Genomic DNA, 8,045 nt, shown 5'->3' on the forward strand with positions numbered 1-8,045 from the left:
TCCCCAAGGTGCCCTGAAACCCCACTGACCTGGACGGTGGAGTAGCGGAGAGTGCTGGTTCCTCCTTTCAATCACCAGACAGTCAGTTGACAGGCCTGACGGAAGAGGCTGGCCACTAGGATGACTCGCCCGTCACATGGAGTCTTTGGGGAGCTCTCGGAGCAGGTTGGGGACAGCTAGAGAAAGGCACAGCCAGGACAGCACGTGGTCAGTTGTACAACAGAGGTCACTGAGCCCCAGGGCAGCACAGAGGAGGGAAGGAGGGAGGGAGGGCCCCTTGGCTTCACAGCACAGTGGGCTGGCTCTAGCCCTCTCCCAGCACAGACAGGGACAGTCCTGGGCTATGCTTCTTCTCCTGCCACCCCCGCCCACCCCAACCCTCTCTGCTTCCTGGCACTGCCACTGCCAAGGCACCGCAGGTCCCAAATCTCCCGGCCCCTACTGCAGGGCTGCTACCAGAAATCCTTGGTATCCAACCTCAGCTGGGCCCTGGGGATGCCCTCGATCTGAGACGGCCCCATCAGGTGTCTCCTCCTGAACCCTTTGGCTGTTATCCTCCTCCAACCCCTTCTGGAACCACTGCTCTCCACTGTCAGCAGGAGTCCCAAGCTGAGAGAAATGAATCATGAGAGCAAGAACGATCGGCAGCAATGTGCAGGCACTGTCTCCATGCCAGGCCCTGGGATGGGCGCGATCCACAGATCACAGAATTCAACCTTCAAATAACCAGGTAGGGGCAGTGCTACTGTCACCCCACTCTACAGCTGAGACGGAGGCACTGAAGGATGAAGAGAGAACTCAACATTACAGGGGACCTAACTGCATGCACTCCCTGTCCTTGCCTCTTTTCTCTGTCCCTGGAGGACAGAGATGTGCACTGGGAGGACCTGGGCCCCAGGCCCCAACCTCAGCTGGGTCATGGCACCTCGGGGAACCTCAGTCTCCACGTGAGTGTGAGGACGGGGGTCGAGGCTCCAAGGGCACGTAGCCCAGTACCTGACAGAGGCTTCTTTCCCCAAGCAGAACAGACCCACACTTCTCACCACGGCCTACAAGGTCCCATGTGATCTGCACCCTGCTCCAGCTGTCCACTCTCCTCCCTGCTTTATTCAACATCCTGCAGCCATGAAGGCTTTCCTTCTACCCCAGGAAGGCTCCAATTTCCTTCCTACCACAGGGCCATTCTAGATTGTTATTGGTTGCATTGTGGCCCCTCCGGTTTCACGTCTTGAAGTCTCAGTCCCTAGTTCCTCAGAATCTGACCTTATATACACAGAAAAGGTCTTTACAGAGGTAATCAAGTTAAAATGAGCTCCTTAGGGTGCACCCTCATCCAATCCGACTGGTGTCCTCATAAAAAGGGGAAATTTAGAGAGACACACACAGAAGAACACCATGTGAAGAGGAAGGTAGAAAGTTACAAGCCTAGGGATGCCAAAGATTGCCAGCAAACCACCAGAAGTCGGGGACAAGGACGGAACAGCAGATTCTGTCTCACAGTCCTCAGCAGAGGCAAAGTCGGCCGACACCTTGATCTTGGACTTCCAGCCTCCAGAACTATGAGACGACAACTTTCTGCTGTTGAAGCCACTCAGTCTGCGGTACCTTGACATGACCGCCCTGGCAAACTAACAGAGCTGTGTGCTCTTGCCTGGACGTCTCCAAGGGTGGAGGCTGATTTCTCCATTAACAGTACATCAAGCACGTTCTTACACGTCTGCACATCTTCTTCTGTCCTATTCGTCACCACCTGTATCCTATCCCATAGTTGGCTCTCCCACAATTCACTGACCATCCTCCTAATGGTGAGTCACAGACTGCTCTGCACTTTCTGTCACCATAAAGGACGTCCCCACAAACAGGTGTTGACTGAAGATATCATTAGGAGGAGGCCTGGGTCAAACGGCATGCACATCTGTGATGCCAATCTGCACCAGCAGAAGGCTTTCCAGAGAGGCTCACTTGCGTATCAACCACAAGCAAGGGCCATTTCCTCACACGCTCGTCGGCCCTGAGCATCCTCCTTCCACTTAACCTTTGCCAACGTGATGGGTGACAAACGGTTGCCCTGTTCACTGGCTTTGGATTATTTATGAGAGAGGCTGGATGTCCCCCTGTGGCCTGGCCACTTCTACTCTCCTCCTGGGGTAGACGACTGGACTGCAGGTTTGCCTAGTTTCTGCCACTCGCTGTCTTGGTCCTTTTCTCATCAGAACCACAAAATCACAACCAGGAGACCTGAACTGTGTGGCTGGGATCCCTAGAGAGAACTGAGGTAACCGTAAAGGTACGACGGGGGCCGAGTGCCCTCCTGCCTCCTGATGCAGAGAGTACCTGCTTGGTGGCCTGAAGAGGAAAGCCTGTTCCTCTGGTCTCAGCTCCTTCGCCTGCACAAGGACAAGAGGGATAACGAGACAAGGTCATCAGGTACGAGACAGCAATGTGGGCTAAAGTACCAGAACGGTCTTCAACTCAGCAGGGACTGGAGGACAGCAGGACCCGGGAGGGTCCAACTGGAGGGAAACCCCTCACGCACGCTTTGGCTCTGCTCAACACGGCAGTGGGTCTCTCTGGCCCCTGAGGGCTGTGGGACCACATAACGCCCCAGCAGCCAGCAGCACAGCACATCACGTCACGGAAGCGGATCGTGTTCTGAGGGCACAGCGGAGCCCGTGGCCTGGGTGGGGGCACAGCTGAAGGGTCACGGGAGGCAGGAGGGCAGGTACGAGGGCGGACCTACCGGTGCCTGGGGACCGGCACACTCGCCTTTCTAGGCACAGACGCACTTCGCTGGTCCACACACTTAGGAGGAGGGCGGGCGTGTGACGGTGGTGGGGAAGGGACAGGAAAGTGCAGCCTTGGCCACCTTCACGCGCTCCTAGGGTAGTGGTACCATCCCGCGGAGGGCTGAGTCCTGGAGCCTTTCCGGCGGCGCGGGTCTCCCGGATCCACTGGCCGAGCGAGTGGCGGGCGCGCTGCGCCAACCCGGCTCCGACCATCGGGCGGCATGGTCCTCGGCCTCCCCGTGTCCCGTCGGGGCCGCCTCCCACACCCAGGAGAGGAGACGACGCGGGTCGCGGAGCAAAGACAAAGCGCCTGCCCAAGTCCTGGCTGCGCCGCCGCCACCGCCGGGGGAAACGTAGACTAGGGCGACCGACAGGCGACAGGCGCCGGCTCTCTGTACGCAGGCCGGGCTCGCCTAGGCGCCAACGCCCCTTTCTTGCGGGAATACAGGGGCACGGACCACGTACGTAAGCACGCAGCACGCCGGAACTCAGCACGCCTGTACGAAGGCACGCAGGCACGCAGCCAGCTCATTACGAAGACACGTGCTGACGTCACGAGCACGAGTGCACGCGGTGCCCCGCCTCTAGGAGACGTCAATGGACTCCCCAGGCCCCAAGGGACGAGGGCTCAGCAGGCCCAGTCGGGGCCTGGAGACCAGCGGCTGGGAGCAGGTCAGGAACGGGCAAGAGGGGCTAGGGGGAGACTGAGGCGGGGGACAACGTGAGCCAGGGGGCGGGGCTGCGGGGAGGCGGAGGGGCAGGGCCGGGGCTGGGCGGGGCCGGGGGAGCCTTATGGAAGCCAGACCTGAGGGAAAGAGCCGAGGGAGGAGCCGCTATTGGAAGAGAAGGCGGGGCTGAGGGCGGGGCTTCAGGAGACAGACGGAGCTGGGAGAAAAGTGGGGGAGGAGCTGGGAGAAAGGGAGGGAGGAGGAGGAGGGGCTAGGCGCCTGGTGCGCGGTGACCTCAGAGGCAGAAGTCAAGGTGCAGTGGCAGCGTCCTTGGCGACCTAACTGACCCTCCGAAGGTACCCTGGGGGACGCGGAGGCCGGGAGAGGGCGGCACCTCTAGGCTGAGTCCTGTGCCCGGAGAGTCAGGGTCTCCTTCTTCCAGGCCACCGCGGGCGTGCCTGGGCGTCCTGAGGGGCAGTCGTGATATGGGCTTTGTTTGCAGGTGAGAAGGAAAGTCCCCCCTCTTTTCTGCTGCCCCTCACACCTGACATGTCTCCCAAAAGCCCGCTTCTCTGTCAAAGCTGCATCCTGTCTTGACTCTCAGTTAGTAGCTCAAGGCACTCACTGCCACGCGCTGTGCTCCTCGACATCCCTGCGCCCTTCCTGGGCTTTGCCTGGATGACCCAGTCCTGGGGCTTTGCCTCTCAAAGGCCTGATCAGAATGAAGGCCCCTCTTCCTGCCCCACTGCCACTTCCTGAGTTCCGGCCCCATAGTCTGGGGCCCGTGCTGGTTGTTCCCTGAGCCTCCCCATCGGCCTGGGCGCCGGCTCTTTCTAGTCCAGTGGGAGCTGCACAGGCCACCAGTCCCGTTTCTCAGCAGCACATCTGACCTCATCAATACCCTCCTGAAAACCCTGCTGGGCCCTCTCCTGTTGAAGCCCAAAAACCTCGGGGCCCTGGGAGGGCCTTCCGGGGGGGGGGGGGCCAGCTCTCTCCCTCGTTGTGGCCCAACATGTGGGTCATTGTGCTGGGGAGCCCCTGACCCCTGAGTGCACACAGTCTGTCAGGACTCCCCGCTTTGGTACGTGGTACCCGTGGGCTCTAATGCCTGCCAAGACAAGAGAGTCCTAGCCTTTCTCTGCCCCACGCCTGGTGGCAGGCACTCCTGTCCCTGGGTTCTGGCGGCACTCTGGCCCTCCCTTCCTCCCTCCCTTCCCTGGGCTCCTGTCTCCCAGGGTTGTACCTGCTCTCCAAGAGTCCAGGGCCCCCTCAGGAGCGCTGAGGTCCTTAAATGCCAGGACTGGCTCTTGACTCGTTTCTGCAAGCTGCGGGCCCAGTGCACAGGAGTTGCTCAGTCAGTGTAGATCAACAGGGCACTGCCTTACCTTCCAGTGAGCTGCAGCTGCTTGCTCCTTGCCGAAGCTCCAGGAAGCGCGAATGCTGGCCCTGAGGTGAGGTGAGGAGCAGAGGGCACCTTCATGGGATTCAGGCCTCAGGGCTGCAAGGGGCCTGCTTTCTTCCCCAGACCGTGGTTCCATCCCCATAATGCAGCCCATCTTCCTTTTAGGAAGTGCTTTTAGCATGTCCACCACTGCTCTTTGTGGCGAATGCCCCCAGGACTTGGCCTCCTCTTTAGAGCTCACAGCACCTCCTCAGTCAGGCTCGCTTCCTCCTCCCTCCGGGCAGCACCCTGCAGAACTCACTGTCCCCGATGGCCTGTCTGAGCCCTTGCTTTTGCAGTTTCTTATCCTTCACCCCTCCAGTGACCTGTGTCCATCCAGCCCCACCTCCCCCCAGCTGTCTGTCCTCTGGGAACTTTCCAGCACCAGGCCTCTCGGTGCTCCACACTCTGGCTCTCCCGGCCCCCTCTCTGGCCTAGATGTTCTCCTGCCCAGCCCATGCTCTCTGCTCCGTGTGATTTCTCCACATCCCCTCCCCTCCGCTGAGCCTGTCACCCATCTCCTCACTTGCCGAGAAGTGCAGAGTTCACCCCACGTGCTTCTTTGACTCTGAGGTACAGGGAAGGTTCCACTTGGCTCCTGCCACGTGTTTTGCGGCACCACAGATCTGGGACCGGCTTGACCCAAACTCCCGGTTTCCCCCATACACTTCTCGGCAGGTCCGGTTTCCTCCTCTCTGAAACGTCTTTTGCCTGGCTTTCTGTTGAGCTGCTGGTCTCTTTGGTGCGGAGTTGTGGGAGCTGGTTCTGAAGCCTGGGTGCTCATCTCCCCTTCGTTGTTTGCGTTTCAGATTCCTCCTCTGGCCCTCGGGGGCTGCTCTCCTCCTCCCTTTGCAGGCCTGCTCTGCACTCAGCTTTCACCTAGACTCTGGAAGTGTAAGTGATCCCAAAGGTCAGGGAGTGTCCACTGCCCCTCCAGCTGGAGGCTGCCCTCCACCCGCAGGCCCGCCACCTGGGAGGAGTGGTCCCCGAGGAGGAGGTGCCCTTGCGTCCAGCACTCTGCCCCTGAGAATGGGCTCCTTCTCATCCCTGTGATTCCCTCTGTCACCGCTTGGCTGTAGTTCCGTGTCCTGACCTTGCTGAAGAGGAGGCCCGGCAGCCGTGCAGTAGCAAGAGGACAGCGAGCCTTGTTTCTTTGGCCCTAGTCTCCCTTTTCCTCCCAATCCTCAGGTGGCCTGCTTCCAACAGGCAGACTCCACTGCCCTCCTTGCTCCCTGTCCCCCAGGTAGCTCCAGTTGGGTGGGTCCCTCTCAGCACGGCCCGGATCACGTGGTCCAACCTGAGAACTGTACTTATTTCTGCCTTTGTGTAGTGACGCTCCAAGTCCACAGGAGGAAGCTGCATCACAAGGCACCTGCAGTCACCCACGAGCTACTTTGCCGCCACTGCTTAGGTGTGGTGCCTGCACACAGAGGGTGGCCTGGTTGAGTTGGTACTTTGGGAGTTTCTGTGAACATCTGGCAACCTCCTCACTTGCATTCATATCACAAGCCAGAATAGCACCGTCAATTGGGGGCGGATCAGTGCTCATTTCCATGTTTCCATCTCCTGAGTCTCAGTAACGTCTTCTTTACTGTCCTCAGTCTCTGAGCAAACAAGCAATGACCCCCTCGCCAGGCCCTCCACAGCTTGAGGGAGGGCATCCAAACGTCACACTGTGGCTGAGTGACACTGTGTGGTCCAGCTTATTTGTTTATGAGATTCAGGTGTGGGAGACCTGGAGCAGGTGTTGCCATCCCATAACTATGGTGATGGGGCCTTGAATGGGTGGACTAATGCACTCTGTTGCAGAAGACCCATTCGGCTAACTCCTGAGTATGTGCATGCTCGCTGTGGCGACTTTGGAAAGTACAGAAAGTATATGAAGAATCAAGACAGAGGGCACTCAGGAGACAACTACTCGGAGGTGTGAATGCTCACAATTTGGACCTATTCCCCGACTTCTTGTTTTTTGCTAAGGCAGACTAGCCCTGACCTAACATCTATGCCGGTCTTCCTCTTTGTTTACATGAGGAAGATTAGCCCTGAGCTAACATCTGTGCCAGTCTTCCTCCACTTTATATGTAGGTCGCTACCACAGCATGGCTGATGAGTGCCCCAGAATCCAAACCTGTGAACCCGGGCTGCCAAAGCATAGGGCGCTGAACTTAAGCACTATACCATGGGGCTGACCCTCCCCCGTTCTTTTTCTGTGTGGTTCCTCTTTACTCAGTCGAGGTCCTGCTGTGTGACCATTCTGTCTTATGTTTTTCGTTTAATGTTAAGTGTTATCCCATGTTCTGAAAGAGTCCTCAGAAGCATCTCACTCAGCTCTCCACCTTGTTGTGGAGTGTATTGGATTCCAGGCTCTCCCCACTCAAGCCCAACTGACAGATGCTTGAGAATGGCCCAGCATACCTTGGAGGCAGTGTTGTCCTCTGGTCAGAAACTTCAGCAAGGGGTCTTCCTGAAGTGGACGCGGAGACCGAGTTTATTGAGACTCCAGTATCAATGTCGGGTTGGACGCTGTGTCCAACAGCCTCCCACGGTCTGGTAATCCCATTTCCCAGCGTTCAGTCCCCCAGTGCATAACTGGAGGTCCCTTTGGGAGGGGTTGGGGGGTCATTCCCGTGCCTACTTGCCATGGCACTGCAGTGTCCTTCCCCCTGGGGTCCTGGCCACCTCCCTAGTCCACGGTTCCAGGTCAGAAAACTGGCTCAGGGGCAGAACCTGGGCAAGGGATCATGACTTTTTTGGGGTGGCTGCCCTCAGCCACCTGGCGTGTGTTCTTGCTCTTTCGAGGGTCCATTTTAGGCTGCACCTTGGTGGGTTGCCCATCCATTGTGCCCCCAGGGAGGCCGTGTGGTATTGACCCCCTCCGCCGCTGGAGGGGTCAGGCCTCCTTGCCAGTGGTGTCCATCAGTGTCAGCCCCCGCATGCTGGCCGTTCAGTGCCACCCCAGGACCTCTACTGCCGTTTGTGGGTCAGGCGGTTGTGCAGTTCCTTTCCTCCCTTAGCAGGCCTGGCACATTCTGCCTGTGTTGTGTGGTGACTTCACTCTGGTTGGGGGCCTGGCAGGAAGTTGACCACCTCTTGCTGGTTTTCCTGGGACTCTCCTGGTTTTAGCATTGCAAGTCCCACAGCAAAATGGGA

General features: G+C 58.5%; 1 long non-coding RNA gene across 2 annotated transcripts; it reads left to right on the forward strand.

Annotated features, from left to right (window-relative positions):
* The first annotated feature begins 3,365 nt into the window (after window positions 1-3,365).
* LOC124232334 (uncharacterized) lies at window positions 3,366-6,212 on the forward strand. Of its 2 annotated transcripts, none has more exons than XR_006886822.1 (3): window positions 3,366-3,458; window positions 4,847-4,910; window positions 5,705-6,212. It is a non-coding gene; the product is annotated as an uncharacterized LOC124232334 (long non-coding RNA). The 2 variants fall into 2 exon arrangements; XR_006886821.1 differs by lacking the exon at window positions 3,366-3,458 and adding an exon at window positions 3,891-3,956.
* Window positions 6,213-8,045: the final 1,833 nt, after the last annotated feature.

Source organism: Equus quagga, unplaced genomic scaffold (assembly GCF_021613505.1).
Source record: "Equus quagga isolate Etosha38 unplaced genomic scaffold, UCLA_HA_Equagga_1.0 HiC_scaffold_4695_RagTag, whole genome shotgun sequence".
Lineage (NCBI taxonomy): Eukaryota > Metazoa > Chordata > Mammalia > Perissodactyla > Equidae > Equus > Equus quagga.